General features: G+C 39.8%; 1 protein-coding gene across 1 annotated transcript in view; it reads left to right on the forward strand.

The window, feature by feature from the left end:
* The window catches only part of LOC120515516 (molybdenum cofactor sulfurase-like), a 265,356-nt gene that overhangs the window by 194,200 nt on the left and 51,029 nt on the right, over positions 1-20,127 (forward strand). The gene's annotated exons all lie outside the window — the stretch shown is intronic.

Genomic DNA, 20,127 nt, shown 5'->3' on the forward strand with positions numbered 1-20,127 from the left:
TGTTCGTAAGGATGCAAAGACATTGTCTATGTACAGATCTCGAAGTGATTTTATCCCAGATGTTTTCCAGACATTAAAAATTGCATATGTTGCGAGGGTTGAAAAAGGTGGTTCTCGTGCAGAGGTGCCACCGATAAAAGATTCTCTATCTTAAAATGCTTCCTACATTGGCTCCATAATCTGAGTGAGTGAAGCACAATTGGGTTATTAGTATATTGGCGATAATTTGGCATCTATTGGGGCGCAAAACATGGAATATAAAAAGAAACTGCAGGAGGATTTTATTTCTATTGCAGACCAAGCCTGTATATGTTCATCTATTTGTGTCCATGTCCAGGTTTTTATATGTTGTATGTTTGCTGCCCAGTAGTAAAATTGTAGGGCCATGCCACCTTCTGCCATTGGCCATTGTAGGGTCACTCTTTCGATACGTGGATGTTTTTAATTAAAAATAAATGAGGTTATGGTTGAATCTAATTTCTTAAAGAACAATTTATTGATGCATATTGGAATATTTTGAAATAATAAGAGAAGCTTAGGAAGGATATTCATCTTAGCAATGTTAATTCTTCCAGCTAAAGCGAGATGAAGGGTTGACCATCTATGCAAGTCTTGCTTGATTTTTTTCCATACAGACAGTGAAATTTTGTTGATAAAGAGCTTTATGTTTAGTTGTGATGTTTACGCCGAGGTATTTAAACTGATCTGCGATGATAAAAGAGAAAGTGTCCAATCTAATATTGTGTTCTTGAGAATTCACTGGAAAGAGCACACTTTTAGTCAAATTAATTTTGAGACCAAAAATCTTTTGAAATTCTGTTAGTGTTGTTAGGACTGCAGGCACAGTATTTTGTGGGTCTGATATATACAGTACCATATCATCTGCATATAGAGAAATTTTCTGTTCAAGTCCCTCTCTGATAATCCCCTTTATCTCATAAGTTTTTCGACAGTGTACTGCCAGTGGCTCAATGACGATTGCAAAAAGCAATGGTGACAAGGGGCAACCTTGTCTGCTACCATGTTCTACTTTAAAGTAGTCTGAATTAATGTTGTTGATACAAACTGAAGCTTCTGGATTAGTATACAGTAGTTTGATCCATGCACAAATGTTCGGGCCAAACCCAAATTTCTCCAATGTAGTGAAAAGGTAGTTCCATTCAATCATATCAAATGCTTTTTCTGCATCCAAGGATAATAAAATCTCTGGGATGTTTGACTTTGCAGGTGAGTATATTACATTAAACAGGCGTCGAAGATTGGACGCTAAATGTCGGCCTTTAATAAATCCAGTTTGATCTTGTGATATTACTGAAGGCAGCACTTTCTCCATCCTTCTAGCTAGGACTTTGGAGAGTATCTTAACATCATTATTCAGAAGTGAAATTGGTCTGTATGATGCACATTGTAATACATCCTTATTTTGTTTAGGAAAGAAGGTGATTAATGCTTGATGAAAAGTTTGAGGTAGAATTTCATTGTCTCTAGCTTCTGTGAATGTTGCTAATAGGAGGGGAGCCAGCTGAGTGGAGAATTTCATATAAAATTCGACAAGGTAGCCATCAGAGCCTGCTGCTTTCCCATTCTGAAGTGACTTTATAGCATCTAATAATTCTGATAGTGCCAACGGTTTATCCAATTCCTCTGCACTAAGAGTATCTATTTGTGGTATCTCTAATGCATCCAGAAATGCATTAGATTGTGTCTTGTCTTCTTTAAACTCAGTAGAATATAAGGATTTATAGTAGTCTCTAAATGTGCACATTATATTTTTATGCTCAATGATTATGTCTACGTTTGTGTTGGTGATTGCTGGGATTGCATTGCGAATTTCTTGCTTGTGGATTTGTTGAGCTAAAAGTTTATTAGCTTTCTCTCTATGTTCATAGTAATGATGTCTTGATTTAAAAATGAGTAGTTCAGTTTCTTTAGTTGTCAAGAGGTTGAGTTCTGAATGCAGAGCCTGCCTTTTCCTATGAAGAGCCTCACTTGGACACCTGGCATGTTCTTGATCTATTCTAGTAATTGCGCTGGTTAGCTTTGATACCAGCTTGGTTTCCCATTTATTTCTGTGGGAAAGATAAGAGATAATCTGCCCTCTTAAGAAGGTCTTCAGGGTTTTCCAGAGTATTCCTGCAGAGACCTCTGAGGATATATTTGTCTCTACAAAAAAACTGATTTGTTTTGATATAAATTCTGTAAAGTTCTTGTCTGCTAATAAAAGTGGGTTAAGACGCCATCTACAAGATGAGTATGTGGAGCATAATAATTTTATCTCCAAGATCAGAGGGGCATGGTTCGAAATAACAATAGCGTCGTAATTGCAGGATTTAATCGTAGGCAAGAAATGGTTATCTACAAAAAAAAAATCAATTCTTGATTAGCAATGATGCACTGGTGAGTAGAAGGAATATGTTCTTGAATTTGGGTTTAGAAATCTCCAGGGGTCTGATAAGTTGTGGTCAGTTAAAAACTGTGTAATTGTCTTTGCAGTGTTAGATGTCATCGCCCCTGTGACAGGCGTTTAAAACACAATTAAAATCCCCAGCCATTATAATTTTATTAGTGTTCATATTGGGAAAGGATGCAAATACATTTTGAATGAATTCCCTATCATCCACATTGAGTGCATAAACATTTATCAAAATCACTTTACAATTAAATAAATTGCCCATAACAATCACATATCTCCCTTCAGGATCAGATACAACATCTGATACTACAAATGAGTCTGTTCTATAGATAAGAATTCCCACACCTCTAGATTTTTTTTGTAAAGCTGGAATGGAACATTTGGCCAGTCCAGTCTTTTTGCTGCCAGAACTGATCCTTTCTTAATAAGTGGGTCTCCTGTAAAAATACTATTTTAGCGTTTAGACCTGTTAGGTGAGAGAATACTTTCTTTCTTTTTAATTTGTGATTCAGGCCTTTAACATTCCAGCTCACAAAGTTAACTGTCCCGTCTTGGAGACATTGATGCTGAATTTTTGATGTAATTTTGTAGTCTTAACCAAAAGTGAGACAGCTTTGACCTTAATTTCCAATTTTCCCAGGGGTTATTGCCATACAGTCTATTGTTATATTGGTAATTATAATTATAAGGATTAAAAGGATAGATTAGAGATAGCTTGCTCTGTTTCAACCCCTCCCTAATCCCCCCACCCCGCCCCCTGCTTTGCCTCCCCACGTGAGGCTGAACCCCACTTCACAAAGCCCCAGTCCTCTGACATACCTCGAGACAGAGCACATCCAAAACAAAACAAGCCCCCAACAGCGATGTATGTGACTTAAAATTGAGATATCTATTGCTAATACAGTCTAAATACTATAAGCATAACAAAAACGAAAAGAAAATCTTCAACAGTCTTGAAATGTTAAGATAGCAAACCCAGGGAATGGTGTTAAATAGTGGCCCAGGATAAGCGTAGTAAACCCTAATACAATAATAACAACAGTAAACCAAGGGTATGGTGTTTAACAGCCTCTTTTAGAATAGTAAAAAAAAAGGGTTGCTAATTTAATTTCTTCTACACATACATACATAAACATGTATAACTGTAATTAAAACAAAAACAGATAGTGACCGAGAAGGAAAAAAGATGTATAATTACGGTACCAGTGTGAGTGGATCAGATAGTCGGTGATATCTTCTTTACGATGACATGACAGTGTGCTACTCAAGGAAAGGAAAGGATCATAATTTTAAAATATTGTTTATAATTGTTAAAGATTATTCATAGTTTTAAATTCTAATCCTAATTGTTATATATTGTTGTATATTACAGTGGCCATTGAGAACACCGACAGATTTCCCAGTGGGAAAAGCTGTTTTTAAATTCTCATGAATGAAGGCACATGCCTTTAGTAGAAAGACATCCCCTCCCCAAGTGGTATAACCCTATTTAGCTTGCAGGTACCCTTTCTAGGGAAAAAAGAGGCACCCCTTCCAAAATGGATAATCCCGATTTGTTTTGTTTTGTTATTTTGCAGCCTTACGTTAAAATCATTTCAATCTAAATTTTCTCTCATTAATCAACAGTGAATACCACAGACTGATATTCTGTTGAGGACTTGGGGAAAGTCATTTCCTCTGATGAATCCCCTTTCCGATTGTTTGGGGCATTCGGAAAAATGATTGTCCGGAGAAAAAAAGGTGAGCGCTGCCATCAGTCCTCTGTCATGCCAACAATAAAGCATCTTTGGACCATTCATGTGTGGGGCTGGTTCTCAGCCAGGTGAATGGGCTGACTCACAAGTCTGCCTGAGATCAGAGCCATGAATGAAGAATGTACCCAAAACATCCTCCAAGAGCAACTTCTCTGAACCATCTAAGAACAATTTGGTGATGAACAATGCCTTTTCCGGCATGATGGAGCACTGTGCCATAAGGCAAAAGTGATAACTAAGTGGCTTGGGGAACAAAACATTGAAATTTTGGACTCATGGCCATGTAAACTCCCCAGACCTTAATCCCATTGAGAACTTGTGGTCAATCCTCAAGAGGCGGGTGGACAAACAATAACCCACAAATTCTGACAAACTTCAAGCATTGATTATGCAAGAATGGACTTCCATCAGTCAGTATTTGGCCCAGAAGTTGATTGACAGCATGTCAGGGCGAATTGCAGAGGTCTTGAAAAAGAAGGGTCAACACTGCATATATTGACTCTTTGCGTACACTTAATGTAATTGTCAATAAAGGCCTTTGAAACTTATGAAATGGTTGCAATTATACTTCAGTATACCATAGAAACATCTGACAAAAAGATCTAAAAACACTGAAGCAGCAAACTTTGTGAAAATCAATATTTGTGTCATTCTTAAAAGTCTTGCTTCTCATTGTCTGAGAGTCCTTTAGATGCCTTTTTGCAAATTCCAAGTGGGCTTTTATGTGTCATCTGGCCACTCTGCAGTAAAGTCCAGGGTAGTGGTGGTCCTTTTGGAACTTTCTCCCATCTCCTGACAGGTTCCAGCTGGAGCTCAGCCAGAGTGACAAATCTAAGAATGACATTTCCATCTAATTGACTAATTCTTTGATTAGCTCTCATTTTTTTTCCAACTTAGCATTCCGAAAAAGTGCTATCTTTGTGCGGCATTACAAAATAATAATGGTGTAATGTCCAGAAAAGTTAGAGCTCTTCTAATAACAGTTTCCATGTTTAGCCATAGCTCAGTTTTCCTAGATGCAACTTAAAGCACAAGGGCTGAATAGTTGTTTCATCACAGGCTTGGTGCTTGAATGCATGTCCAAAGCACTCTGCATCCTGAGCTAGAGCTCATCTGTCTAGGGCAGGGGTCCCCAACCCCCAGTCCACGGCCCACTACCGGGCCGCGAGAGAACTGCCGGCAGCGGAGACTCACTCACTGAAGGGCTACAGCAAAAAGGCTGCCCCCTTCACTAAGGACACTTTTCAGAACGCTAGGCGGGCAGGGCTTTGCAGCGGCGCAGAGAGAGGAGAGAGACAGAGGTGAGAGAGTATTACAACAAAGTATTTTTATGTTTCTGACAGTTTCCCTATATGACACAATTCTATAGAAATCTCGTTACTACGAAGTATATTCAGCAGCAGATACTTTCATTACAACAAAATGACCTTGAAATACTTGAATGAATCATCCACAGTGCAGTTAGTTCTGTGGTCACAGCTCAGTTGTGCACATTTGCACGATCCCCAAACAGAAACATTGTAAAAAATGCTCTTTCTTCAAACTTTCCTCTTACTGTTTTTTTTCTGTTTTTGTTTTCTGTGGTTTTCAGTGATACCTTTTGCTTATTGCTCGTCAACATTTGAAAAACATCCATTGGAATTTAACTTATTGTCACCCTTTTATAGAACTGGCAGACACGAAAAAACGATAACAATGTTAATGTTTGTGATGTGCAATCTGTTGGAATGACAAATGCAATGCATATGTCTTTGTTATATGCAAAAAAGAAGAAAAATCTTGAGTTGCAAACGTATGCGAACTGCTGCATTTGAAGACGCCGAAAAAGCCGTTTTATGTGGTTCAGTGATGCTCCTTCAAGAAACATTCCTATTAATGCGGCTCTCATTCAAGAAAATATGAGGTTTTTAAATTCTCTTGGGACCCGGTCAAACAATCTCACACAGACGTTGCAATAGCGCTTCAGAACACACCTCAGCGTGTTGTTCCTGTTGGGTGGGGGGGATCCCTAAACAGTTCAGAAACCTCACAATATGAAGAAGAAGAAATGGATGATTTGGCTTCTGATTGATAACTGTGCTGCCCACAACTTGCTTCCGCATTTAGATAATGTTTGCATTGAATTCCTCCCACCCAATTGCACTGCAGTGCTTCAGCCATTGGATTTGGGCATCATTTGCACCCTGAAAGTGTAGTATCACAAGGAAATGCTGAGAAACATTCTCATCAGCATAACTTGTAGACAGGAGGAGATTAAAATAACGCGAAAGAAGCTATTGAAGCTGCTTCCATTTCCAACATCCTATCTTTGTGAGGCAGCATTTTCTGCAGTGACAGCAACCAAAACGAGATTATGGAGTAGACTGAACATAAGCAACACACTTCGTGTGTCACTGTCTTCCATCGTCCCCAGATGAGATCATCTGGTTGCAGGAAAACAAGCTCAGGGCTCTCACAGATTCTGCATTATGGTAAGCTGTATAATTTCCATTACTAATAAGTTAATAATAATAGAAATGTAATGTAAATTGTGTATAAAACTGCCCTACGAACCCGCCCATAATCACCCCACAAACTCCAACCTCCAACATCCCCCCACCGGTACCTGGAAAAATTTGCTTCTAGTAAAGCGGTCCTTAGTGTCAAAAAGGTTGGGGACCACTGGTCTAGGGGACGCGACGCAGGCTCCTCAGTAACTACCACTCCGTCATCTCTGGCCTGGGGACGCTGCAAGCAGTGGCTGGAGGAGGGCGGTTTCGCTGCTCGTGCAGTGCAGTGTCAAGCGGGCAGCTCCAGTTGATGAATGGGGTGGTGGGGGCTGCACCCCATTCATTCTTAGTGGGTGGCTGGGTGCATGGCAAGCACTCGTGTGCAGGACGGAGGCTTAATTTGACGGAGCGGGACGGTTCACTGCTTGCCCACCATGCCGCTACAGCTACAGTTCCTGACTGGACGGAGGCAGGATGGGGCAGAGGGGGGCGTTTCACTACCCGCCCACCACACAGCTTTGCAGTGTCCCTCGAATGGCTGCCCTGTTCGTTCTTGGTGGGCGGCTGGTGATGCTGGAGGTGGTGACCTGGTTGTGGCTGAACGGGGCGGCAGGGGGCACCATTGTAGTGTGCCTCAGGTGGCTGCCTGTTGAATGGGGGCAGTGGTGGGAGATTCACTACCCATCTTTAGCCGCACCCTGTTCGTTCTCGGTGGCCGGATGCTGCAGGCAACATACTGTATGCAAGTGGAGGTGATTGTGTGGTGGGCGGGTGGTGAACTGCTCCTCGCCGCCCCCATTCATTCTCAAATAGCAAGCCTGCTTGTACTGTTACGTAGGTAGCAGGAAGTTGTCTCTTGTCAGTACACCAGAGGCTGGTGCCTTCCAGCTGTGATAGCATGTACAGTGCTGTGCAGAAGAACTCATCTTAAGCTTTTGTCTTCACCCTTCAACAATGTCTCTGAAACACAAATCTGATGCAAGTGCTGGTGATACAGTAAAGAAGTGAAAAACCATCACCATAGAGAATAAAGTAGCAATAATAAAAAGGTCAGAAAGAGGTGAAACTCCATCATTCATTGGCAGAGCACTTGGTTACAGTCGTTCAGCAATAGCATTTATTAAAATAATGTACCTGTTCCGACTTACATACAGATTCAACTTAAGTACAAACCAACAGTCCCTATCTCGTGCATAACCCAGGGACTGCCTGTACTGGCTTTCATTTTACGGATTTTCACACATCATGTGTACACACAACCCTGTCCAGGATAAGCAGGTTTGGTAAATAGATGCATGCTATTGTGTATGCACTCATCATGTCATTTAAAAAAATGCATTCATTTCTGAAAAGTTGTTACAATGTCAGTCATATGTACAATTCTGTTAAATCACACCATGTGTGATTAGTTAGAAGAAACAGGCGTCATTTCATTTCATATTCAATTTCACAATTGCAAAATTCAATAAAAATTGTTTTTTAGGGAATCAATCAGAAACAGTGAAGAATGTATATATTTGTACTGTTTTTGCCGTTAAGGCAATTTGTATAATATGTAAGTTAAGTGTTGTGAAGGATGCCACATGAGTAGGTGCCAGGTAAGGATCTCAGTACATCTCCGGCCGGGACGCCTATGTCATGGAAGGAGCAGCACAGATACAGGTCCAAATGACACTGAATGCTACAGGGATCAGCTCCTTCAGTGACATGTCAATGTCTGTCGTAATTACTCGAAAAGTCTTAACTCTGCAGTTCTCAGGTTCAGTCTAGTAGCCCTCCGTAAGTGCCTGTCAGTTCATCAAGTCTGCTTTCAACTGGACCCTTTCCTTCACTAAGAAAGCCGTTATATCCCAGTCACTGCATTTTTTGTGTCAATCGAAAAATTACAAAATGGTGTGCTAATTTTCATTAAAATATAGCAAGCATGTATCATTTTCTTGCTTTTTAAGAGTTTGCTCTTTTTTATGTTATGATTGTTTAAGTGTTTCTTTTGTACTAATTAGCACATAAGGGAATAAGACACTGAGGAAGTGGATCTGCTTTAGCATTCGGTGTCATTTGAACTGCGTGTGTACTGATCGTCACTAACTGTCAGTATTTGGATACGGCAATTTTAATTGGGTAAATGGGTAAATTAAAAAGAATATGATAAAGGTATTTAAAGCTATGGCAAAAAATACACATTTCTGAAATTCCTTTAAAAGAAAATATCACACTAGCACATTTTTCCGAGTGCAAAATAAAAGAAGACCAGCTAATTAGACAATAAGATCAAGTAGAATTAAGACTGACCCATGGATTTACAACTGGTTGGAATGAAAACCTACTGTGACAGTGGTGGCCTGGAATAGACTCGAGAAGTCATGTCCTAGACCAGTGGCTGTCAAGGACATAAACAACAGAACATAGTCCCTGTCTTACAGAGATGATCTGGTCAATTTTCAAAATAAAACACCCTGCAGACTACAAAAGTCAATAAAAAGGGAAATAAAATAAAAACAAGTTTTTTAATCTTTCTGTGTGGCCTGGTGCCAAATGATCCATGACCCGGTACTGGTCCACAGTCCAGTGGTCAGTGATCACTGTCCAAAACTATGTGTTGTTCTAATACTGCATAGCCTACCACAACCAGCAGTATCCTCTTCTTTACTCTGCCATAACAGTGAATGTCAAGGTTGACAGACCCATTAAGACTTCAGAGAGGAGGGCAAGCCATCACCTAGGCAGGTGGATGTGTCTTCACTGAATCCTTGGAAGCATCACCTTGTATCCTCACAACCAAGTTTAGACTCCTTTTCAGTAGGCTACATGAGAAGTTCATGGTGGCCCGTGCAAGGGAGATGTTACAGCACAGGGACTCCAGTGGCCCCACACATTTAGATGCCAGCACGAAGGAGAGGAGAGATGAGGAGGAATTGGAGAGCGCAGGAAGCAGTGTACTTTGCAGAATCCTTGCTTCAGCACAGTTGAACAAGATTGTTGCTACTGGTGGTGCAGTATGGGCAGGCTTGATACAAGGACTGTAACAGGTTGGTCCAAGAAGAGGTTTGAGCAGATTAGTCACCATGAGGCAGCAGGGATCATAGAAACGATAGGAGGCGGCACTCGAAAGTAAGGTCATGTGGCTCAAGTTCTGCAAAGCAACACCCTAAGATACTGCTTTCCTAATCCAAGTTGTCTGTGATGTTCTGCCTACTCTATCCATCCCCTAAAAGTGGAGCAAGGCAGAAACACCAGCATGCCCGTTGTGCCAGAGAAAAGTGACAATGGAGCATATCATCAGCAGCTGCCCCAAGACAATCAAAGAAGGGCACCATAATCAGTGACATGACCACACACTCAAGGAGGTAGCAAAAAGCATCTCTAATGTCACTAGTAACATTAGGCACCTCCAGTCATCAAGTTCATTATTAGATTTGTTAGGCATGAATGGATTCTCAGCTGCAGAAGGGAACAGCTGCTGGGATTCTTCAGAAGGTTGACCTCATGAAGCAGTCACGTCATGACTACATTGAGGCCTGACTGCTGTTTAAATCATCTGCTCATGTTGGAACTCACTGCTCTCTGAAAAGACAGAATGGAGTAGGGCAATGAGAAGAAAATGTCTAAGCATGTGAACCTTGTGCTGCTGTGTCATAGCCACGTTTGGAAGGCTCAGTGTGAGTCAGCAGAGGTAGGGTGTAGGGGTTTTGCAGGCAAGTACCTCAGCAGGGTCAAGAGCTTGTTGAATGTGATAGGCCTGAGGAAGAGTACGGCCATCAAGGATCTTCTGTGGATCAGGATGAGTGTGCTGTGCAGTGGGAATGGTACGTGGACAAAGGCCAGGGCCTGATCAGCCTGGGTGCAGTCACCTGGATGAGGATGTCTGATGCTAAAAAAACAGAAACACACAATGACCCCCTGTTTCATCACTAAAGATGTGCCCCAATGCAACAGGGGACGTATAGTTTAAATAAAGTCCTTCTGCCATGTTGAGGCAGCCTCTTTGCTTTTTCTTACCGCTATTCGGCTTTACTAGTCTCCTTTCACCATCATCTTCAAAAACAATCCATCTAAAGTTTGCTAAAGACCATGTGAATAAGCTAGAAAGCTATTGGAGGAATGCCCTATGGCAGGGGTCCTCAATCCCAGTCCTGGAGAGCCGCAGTGGCTGCAGGTTTTTGTTCTGACCTGGTTGCTTAATTAGAAAGCAATTCTAGCCAATAAAGCACTAACAAGCTATGAAATTAAATTAACTCTGCTATGTCAGGTCATTCTCATATCCTAGATTTTCTTTCCCTTTCTATCATGTAAATGATTTGAAGGCTAAAATGGACGAGTAATTCTCAGTCCTTCACTTTTTTCTCTTCATTTTTCTTCCAAGTATTTAATTAAACCCAATAGTGCAGATAAATACACACAGGTGTAAATGTAAATAAGCTAAATGGAGAAATGCTGCTCTCTCTTGTCATTTGCATGTTATTGATAATAAGGAGCAATTAAAATAGCTGTTTAAGACAAAATTAAGCAATAAGTGCTCAAAATCACTAAAGTGAAGCAGAAGTGTTACTTTAGCAATAAGTGCTTTTTATTAAGCAACTGGGTTGGAGCAAAAACCTGCAGCCACTGCGGCTCTCCAGGACCGTGATTGAGGACCCCTGCCCTATGGGCTTATGAGTCCAAAACACAATTTTTTGGTTTGAATGAGAAGCATTATGTTTGGCAAAAGCAAACACTGCAATTCAACATGAGAACCTTATCCTATGTGTGAACCATGGTGGTAGTGTTATCATGGTTTAGACCTGCTGTCCTGTCTTGGACCAGGATGGAATACCATCACAGATAAAACTGTTAATTCTGAATTGTACCAGCAAATTCTAAATGAAAATGTCATAAAATGAAGCTCAATAGAAATTGGGACCTGCAGCAAGACAATAATCTTAAAGACACAAGGAATTCTACCAATGAATGGTTTGGCAGAAGAAATGTCATGTTATGGAATGGCCAAGTCCAAGACTTGATCTTAATCCTGTAGAAATGTTGAGGTATGGCCTGAAACGAGAAGTTCATGCAAGGAACCCCAACAAAATCCCTGAGTTGAAGCAGTTCTGCAAGGGGGGATGGGGCTAAAATTCCTTCAGGCCAATTAGCAAGGCTGATCGACAATTTCTCAAAACATTTAGTTAAAGTTATATGCTGCAAAAGCAAATATTCACAAATTGTACTTTTTCAAACAAGCCTGGATCATTTTCCTCAATAAATAAATGAACAAGTGTAATGTTTTTGTGCCATTTATTTTAATAAGTTTCTCATTATCTAGTTGTAGAACTTATGTAAAAATCTGATCACATTTTAGGTTATATTTATGCCGGAAAAGAGAAAATTCTATAGGGTTTATAGTCTAGGATCCCTAAAAAATTGAAAGTGGTACTAAGATGTTCGTGTACATATTTGAACAAAATAAAGAAAAAAAATACTGCTAAGTCACTCATCACCCACCTCTCACTTTCAAGAGCCATACCTATGTCTATATTTGTGAATGATGTCAGTTTAGGACAAACATGAGCAAAAAAACTCCAATATATTTCTGGAATGCTAACTCTGTGTATGAAATTGGTGTTTGATTATGGCAGACCCTTTGATGGTGACCTGTGCTTGAATTCAAAGGTTCTCAACGCTGAGCACTAGACATAGTCCTAGGCATGCTTATCATCCATTCCTGGGCATTGCTGCATGGAAACTGGAGCCCATTCCAATTAGGAATAATTTAAAACCAGCAATGGGATGTTTACAGACAACGTGTGTCTTTATCAAGTGGCAAGGATGCCATTAGATGAAAAGGGGCAATAATTCATTGAAAGTGTTACAGTGACATTTATGCCACTATAGAACAGATCTTGTCAAGTGGAATATTAGTATTCTGACCAATCAGGTTATTTTTGCGATATTGTGAGCCTTTAAAATTTCTAGAAAACAATTATATAAGAAAAGCATTGTAAGGGCAATTTTCCAGAGTAAATAAGAAGATGCTTTCCACTGCAGAAACTTGCTTTCAGGAACCAATGAGGCCCTGTATGATCTAGGCCCTGGGCCACTTGTGGTCCCTGGCGACTTTCATTTATTGCGTTCCCACCGCACAACAGGAACCATAACCTATATGCAAAATATGAGACGTGCAAAGAAGAGTGATGCAGTGTGACATAAGGAACGTTCAGGGGTTCACTGGGGAGCTAATTGCCTCAATGTGGTACATGGTACAGTGTGCCAGAGAGGCGGCTATGAAAAGAGATGCAGTACAAAGTGCGGCGCAATCGGACGTTCAGGAGTTCACAAAGGAATCCACCCCCCCACCATCTTACTGGTTCAAACTACTAATGCCTTCCAGGGAGAGATGATTGGCTAAATTCAGTGCATTGTGCAGCGCATCGGGGAGGTAGCTACAGTATGAAGCGTGAGTTGGTGTGAATTGTGGTGTGTATCCGGAGTTCACAGAGGACACCTCCACCCTTTTTAACTTCACAGGGTAGATTATTGCTTTGATGCAGCACCTGGCGCAGTACACCAGTGAGGCAGCTATGAAGAGGGATGCAGTGCAAAGAACGTCACAATCAGGACACCCCCATATTATTGCTTCAAACCAATCACGATTTCATAGAGAAGATTATTGCTTTGTTTCAGTCACCAGGGAGATATCTACAAAGAGTTATGCAGTGCAAAGTGCTGTGCTCCATCTTCACCCATATCTCTCCAAAGTCCAAACTACTGACAGATTTGTAAAATGTTCCCAGTTGAACTAAACATACATATCCTGGAGTAGGAGCTAAAAAAAAGTATCTGGAATTACCTACCAGGAACTTCAAATGGCTCGAGTTCCTGCAGTGGACCTGTTGCAAAAGCTTCTAGAAAGACCTTGGTTCCTGAAAAGAAGTCCTGTTGTGAGAAAAGCGGCAATAGTAAACTGGGTCCAGTGATTTGCTGGCACCTACTAGCAAACCTCCTTCATGTCCTATATCATTATTATATATAGTATATAGACTATAAGAAAAAATGTAATTGAAGCTATAAAAATGAGCCCTTGGAGAACATCTGCTTTGATGTGAGCTGGGCCACTGGATAAAATATTATCTTGCAAACTGCCTAGATATCATTCTTTATACAGATTAACCAGACAACAGCTTTAAAGCAACCAGCTCTCTCGAATCCAATTTTGATTAAGCAATTAGTATGCTTGTAAAGAGGAGGGTGGGGGGGTCGACTTAGATGGCATTAATGCTGCTGTAACTCAAGCATAATCAAGGAAAGAAGCAGGGCTGAGATAAGCTTTAAAAAGTCATTTACATTAAAAAGAAATGTTATCATTAAAAATACATTCAGTTGAGAAATATGGCATTTAAGGCATGTAGTCACATTTGAAGGGTCCCTTCTTGAAGATTTTAATTGCAAAGAATCCTATTAAATTATTCAAATTCAAGCTAATTTAGGAACTGTACTAAACATAAAGAAATTAGCAGAATGAAGGGGGGTTTATTTTACTTGAACAAAGCTTTCGGATTTACAAGTGTTGCATTCCTACATCTAATGCCTTTGTCTTTTTAACATTTAATTTGCAGTCATTTCTGTTTATTGGATGCATGATTCCTCTTGGCATGCTATTGTGGACTACAAAGAAAAAAACAATACATTTCTTCCATAATGACACATTATTTGCTTTTCTTTGCACCTTCTAGCCTCTATACCAGCTATGTAAAACAAGTTAATTTCACGAGGTTCACATTCAGTCCAGGAACAAACTCATACTCAGGTCTGAACACTGTGGATACCTGGGCTTTGATTTTGGTCCCTCTATGAAGAGGACTGGGCAAACATCTTCTCATACAAACCCTTCATTCCTTATAACAGGAGTCAGACATGTACACTTAGGGGACACCTTTAGGGAAACGGCAAGAAAAGCAATATCACTCCACACCATTGCTAACAATTTCTCCACTTTCCTATACAGTCTAAAAGAACACCAGGAAGCCAACTGACATCACTTCCTCCCATCCTAGGATGTCCCACCCATTCCAGGGTACTCATCAGGTAAACTGGCCAACAACAAGAGTGGCCATTCCCTTATGCACCCAGAATCAGGACACAACTTTAGCCGATTGTGACACCATCTGAGTTTAGCTGTATCCATGATGCCTTTAGTTCTTTTCATTTAAATGCTATTATGTTTTTGGTTATTAAAGATGGTTTCAGCTGGATGGTGCCCCAACATTTCATTTAGTCTGTTCGCTTTGTGCTGAATCAGGATGTAATTAGTTGCTATGCTTCAATCTCCAGTTATTTTGGTTGAGGTTCACACAGCAAACTTTCATGTGAACCAAAAGTAACAATAAATTTGGCCAATTGTTATCTGATTGGTAGAAAGATTGAGCAGCTCTGAGTCAGAATCAAATTTTAGGGTTGCTTTGATTGATTACTGGTATTTATGCCGGCTGTGATGTTACATTTATATGTGCTCGACGTGTATTTTTAGACTGAGATTGCCTAATTTGGAGCAGCAATGGTGAAATGTGGCTACCAAATCATGCACAAATTGTACCTGTAATGCACAGTATTTTCTGGAATTAGATCAGCCCCATGTCGGATCACATTTATACTTTATGTGAATTGCTCCAAGCTCATTTGGTACTGAGTTGGCACAACCATTTCTAAAGGGTCTCTGTCTGGTTGTTTGGAACTTCTTCATCTTGAATGGCATGTTCTCATCCACCTAAACACACCAGACTATGGGGGGAATCACACCAGAGTTGGAAAATACTTGTCCAAATGAGTAAGAAAAATCATTCAAATAATGAAAAATTAAATGTAAACAACCTCAGAAGAACTACTACAACAGATACGGGATATTTGGTAAACTAGGAGATGCAACTATTACAGTATTCATCTGGGCGCAGACATTCTGGACAACTGATTGAATAACGGAACAAATGGGTGTGACTGCTCCTGCTCATCTTCCCACCTGGCTGGTGTTTCCTTGGGCATGGGGGACACCTAAAGCTGTCACTCAAGAAAAATCAAGCAAAAATGCTAACCCTCTTGTCCAAGTGGCTTTTATATCCCAGTGCAAGGGCCATAGCCACAATGAGGTGTCCATTTCTCCCCCCTGGGGCCTTCACTAGCTGTGTCAGATGTCAGATGTCAGATGGTGTTTGATGTATTTCATGAATGTTTGTTAGTTTGTGCTTGTTTTTGGGGGAGTTTGCCCTCCTTCCAGAATTCAAGTACCTTTCACTGTTTTATTGGTTTTTTTGGAATTTTATCATCTGACTCTCTTCTGATGCCACCTCCCATTACAGACTAGATAGATAGATAGATAGATAGATAGATAGATAGATAGATAGATAGATAGATAGATAGATAGATAGATAGATAGATTCTTGCAAATGCAAACATTTTTTGCATTTTGTTTTGGAATTTTTCCTCATTCTTCCTTGCAGATCACATCAAGGCATGAGATGTACTTGCACTGTCTTTCATGCCCAGCACATTTAAGATCTACACAAAGATTTTGGGGATTCCAGGACCATTCAAAACCTTCACCTTGTGATTCTTGAGGTATTTCAAAGTAGATTTTGTAGTGTATTTTGTTTTCTTATTGTAGAAGTTGTCTTTCTTCCAGCTTTAGTTTCCTGACTGACTGTATGGCATTGTCTTTAAGGATTTATTGATATTTAGTGGAAATTCTTCTTCTCAGTACTCACACAATGTTTTCTGTGCCACTAGATGCCCAATAACCTCAAAGCTTAACAGATACATAATAGTTATCAAAGTGTTCTTTTCTTCAATTGCTGCTCCTTTTTTTTCTCGTGTGGTTTTGGCTAAAGAGTTTGACTTTAGCTTCATGTGTCCTCGGGACTTGGTTCTAAAATGCCTCCGTCTGAAGCAGATGTTTTTTGTGTTGAAATCGCAGGTAACATTTTCCACTGATGGATCTTCCTCGAAGGCCATGTTAGTGTAATTAACACTGCACACTAGAGCAGTGCAACATCACTTCTTATTCAGCTAAACCTGAAGTCATATGAAGGCATTGCTTTAAGTTTTCTTGGTCTTCCAGATCTTGTCTTAACTCTTAGGTTCCAATTTTGGACTGTAGAAAATACTGTACAAGCTGGAAGCAAAGTGATATCTTCTTATGGTTTTCTTCTGCTTTGTATGCATCAATTAGTTTTGTTTAATTTTTAGATCCTCAGTCAGTTGCTCAGAAGAGCCAATGGTTGTTGAGTGTTGTACAGTGTTTGAAGAGTCATATGTTAGTCTGATCAGGAGTTGTCATTAGGAATAGTCATCAGCTGACAATTCATATTGACAACTCCCCATCAGACTAACACCCAAAGACCTTAGCCAGACCAGAGTAACAACTTAACAAGTTCTGGGACCTTACAACTGTCAGGGTTCATAAACCTTTGCAAATGCCACATTTACTTGTGTAGTTTTTTTAGAATCTTTCGGTTCATCAGATAAATACAATACAATAGAATACAATACAATACAATTTATTTTTATATGCTCAAAATCACACAAGTGCCACAATGGGCTTTAACAGGCCCTGCCTTTTGACAGCCCCCCAGCCTTGACTCTAAGAAGACAAAGAAAAACACCAAAAAAAATCCTTGTAGGGAAAATATGGAATAAACCTTGGGAAAGGCAGTTCAAAGAGAGACCCCTTTTTCAGGTAGGTTGGGCGAGCGGTGGGTGTCACAAAAAGGGGGTAAATACAATACACAGAACACAAGTAATACTCAATACAATATAAAAGTGCAATAGAAATATTAGAAGTACAGAGCAGAATTCAACAGTAGATGATATCACATAATACGATTTGGATTTGTTCAGAGTCCTGGAGACCTCGGTCATCAAGCTGCCTCCTTCTATTGGCCATTTCACACTTGGGTCAGCACTGTACCAGCCAATCCAATAAAAGGACCCCTCTACCCAAAGATTCCTGCAATCCTCCATCAGAGATGACTTTACATTAGACAGGCAGAACAACTTTGCAGTAGGGCAGTGGCACCAAGTGCTACATTTGAGTACTGAGAAGAGAAACAGAATAGGTAAGTGTTAGTAACAAATTATAACTATCATATTACTAATGTCTTATTGCTGATAACTCACAACAGAGATGCAGTCTGTACACGTTAATCAACAGCTCTAGTCAGGGTATGCTAAACTGAAGTAGTGAGTCTTCAGCTGGGATTTGAAAGATGAGACAGAGATAAATGGTGACTGTACATTAACATTTTCATTAAAATGCAATTGTTTTAGTTTGTTTTCTGGAAAAGTTATATTTGTTGTTGCAGCAAAACATGAAATTTTGGCAGGGAAGTCCAAATGTTTTTATGGAACTGTAGATAGATAGATAGATAGATAGATAGATAGATAGATAGATAGATAGATAGATAGATAGATAGATAGATAGATAGATAGATAGATAGATAGATAGATAGATAGATAGATAGATAGATAGATAGATAGATAGATAGATAGATAGATAGGAAAGGCACCATATACAATAAGATAAGATTTTATATATTTTGTACAATAATAGTGCAAAAGAGTACACAACATGTGTTTCACCCTTATTGGGGCTTACCAGGCAAATGCTGCTGCACCACAGTGGCTGGTTTGCTTACTTGACAGGGTGAAGATCTGATCACAACTGAGAGGGCATGGTGGATGTTTGCCAACTGGCTGACCAACCACAACCGTTACCTCGTAGGTACCCATACAAATATCAGATTGCAATCAGACTTCAGCACATACAGTATATATATATATATACTGTATGTATATATATATATATATATATATATATATTAGGGCTGCAACAATTAGTCAACTTAATTGACGACGTTGACTACAAAATATCGTGAACACGGATTTGTAATTGTCAACGTGTCATAAACAGAACCTTCAATAGATGCTCCAGTCACAAAGAACCACATTGGTTTTTGTAACTGCAATGCACTACATGAAAGTATGGGGGCAGTATTGTTTGTTATTGTTTGTGAAGACACACACAGTCCTACCAACAGAGAAGAACATCTGAGGAGAAGAAGAATGTAGAGGAAAATAAACGTGGTTGCAATGGCGAGTCGGATAGAGTAGTGGGAACGAGATGGAAAAAAATTGAGACAGAAACTTTCTAAAGTGTGGGAGCACTTCACCAAAAAAGAAAAAAAAGTTGAATGCAGATTATGCAAAGCGAATCTTTCTTTTCACGGCAGCAGCACCGTGATGCATGAGCATCTGAAACGAAAGCATCCTGGAGATGTGATGCCGCCGACTCTTGTTAGTTAGTTAGGGTCAGATCAGGAGGGGAGGGATAGCATGAACGAGACTGAGAAAATAAAAGTAAAAAAACTAACTTTTACAAGTAACAAATTTACACCCGATCTGTTCGTTTTCAAAAAATGTTGCATTAGTGCAATGATGTTTTCTGATTGGTACTATTCAGGTCATACAATGATTTCTTCAAAATGTGACATATATTTGTCTCTTTCTTTTTTTCCCCCAAGTGCTGCGCGCTGATACCAGAAGGCGTGAGCTTATTCAGTGCTAGCAGCAGCACGCAGGTGGCCGGTTGCTTGTGCTATAACAAATCGATCAAAGCACATGTACAGTAATCCCTCCTCGATCGTGGGGGTTGCGTTCACGACCGTCAAACCCCAACGCGACAGGTGAAAATCCGCGAAGTAGAAACCATATGTTTGTATGGTTATTTTTATATATTTTAAGCCCTTATAAACTCTCCCACACTGTTTATAAATATTCCCTGCACAGTTATACAGCATAATCCCTTTGTATTCTCTTAGATATTAGGTAAGATTCATTGAAATTATGTATGTAAACACACTGTTTATATACAGTAAAACCTAAATATTATTTTAAAGATATCGAGTGTCTCCAATCACATCACATATGTTACAGCCATTAAAATAGACAGGCCACCAGCAATAAATATGTACAATGCAAGAAAAATAGTATACAGTAAATGTGTGTACAGTGACACTAAACATACGTACATTTACTAAGTACTGTAAGTAGAAAATTAATTATGGTTATTCACCAACAATGACATGATGACTTGTCAGATAATGATGAGTTTAATTTTACTGCACAACAAAGGAGAGCATTACAGCTCTTCTGAAGGAGCCTCTTCATGCAACTGTGTAGCACCGCCATTGTTCTTCTTCCGGCAGTCTTCAATCCAAATCCCTAAAGCAGATTCCATCCAGACTACTGCCTTATTACATCCACTTACAACTCCTTTTGCACCCTGGTTAAAAGGACACTGTGGCTGTAGATCTTATATTCCTTTCCTACTTTTTAAATAAAAAGAATCGTAACCTCATTAATGCCGTAGTGGCGTCCTACAGCGGTGTAGCTTTTCCCTTCCTTCAACATATCCAAAACTTTTACCTTTTCGGCAATCGTTAGCATCCTC

The sequence above is a fragment of the Polypterus senegalus genome, chromosome 15, assembly GCF_016835505.1.
Source record: "Polypterus senegalus isolate Bchr_013 chromosome 15, ASM1683550v1, whole genome shotgun sequence".
Lineage (NCBI taxonomy): Eukaryota > Metazoa > Chordata > Cladistia > Polypteriformes > Polypteridae > Polypterus > Polypterus senegalus.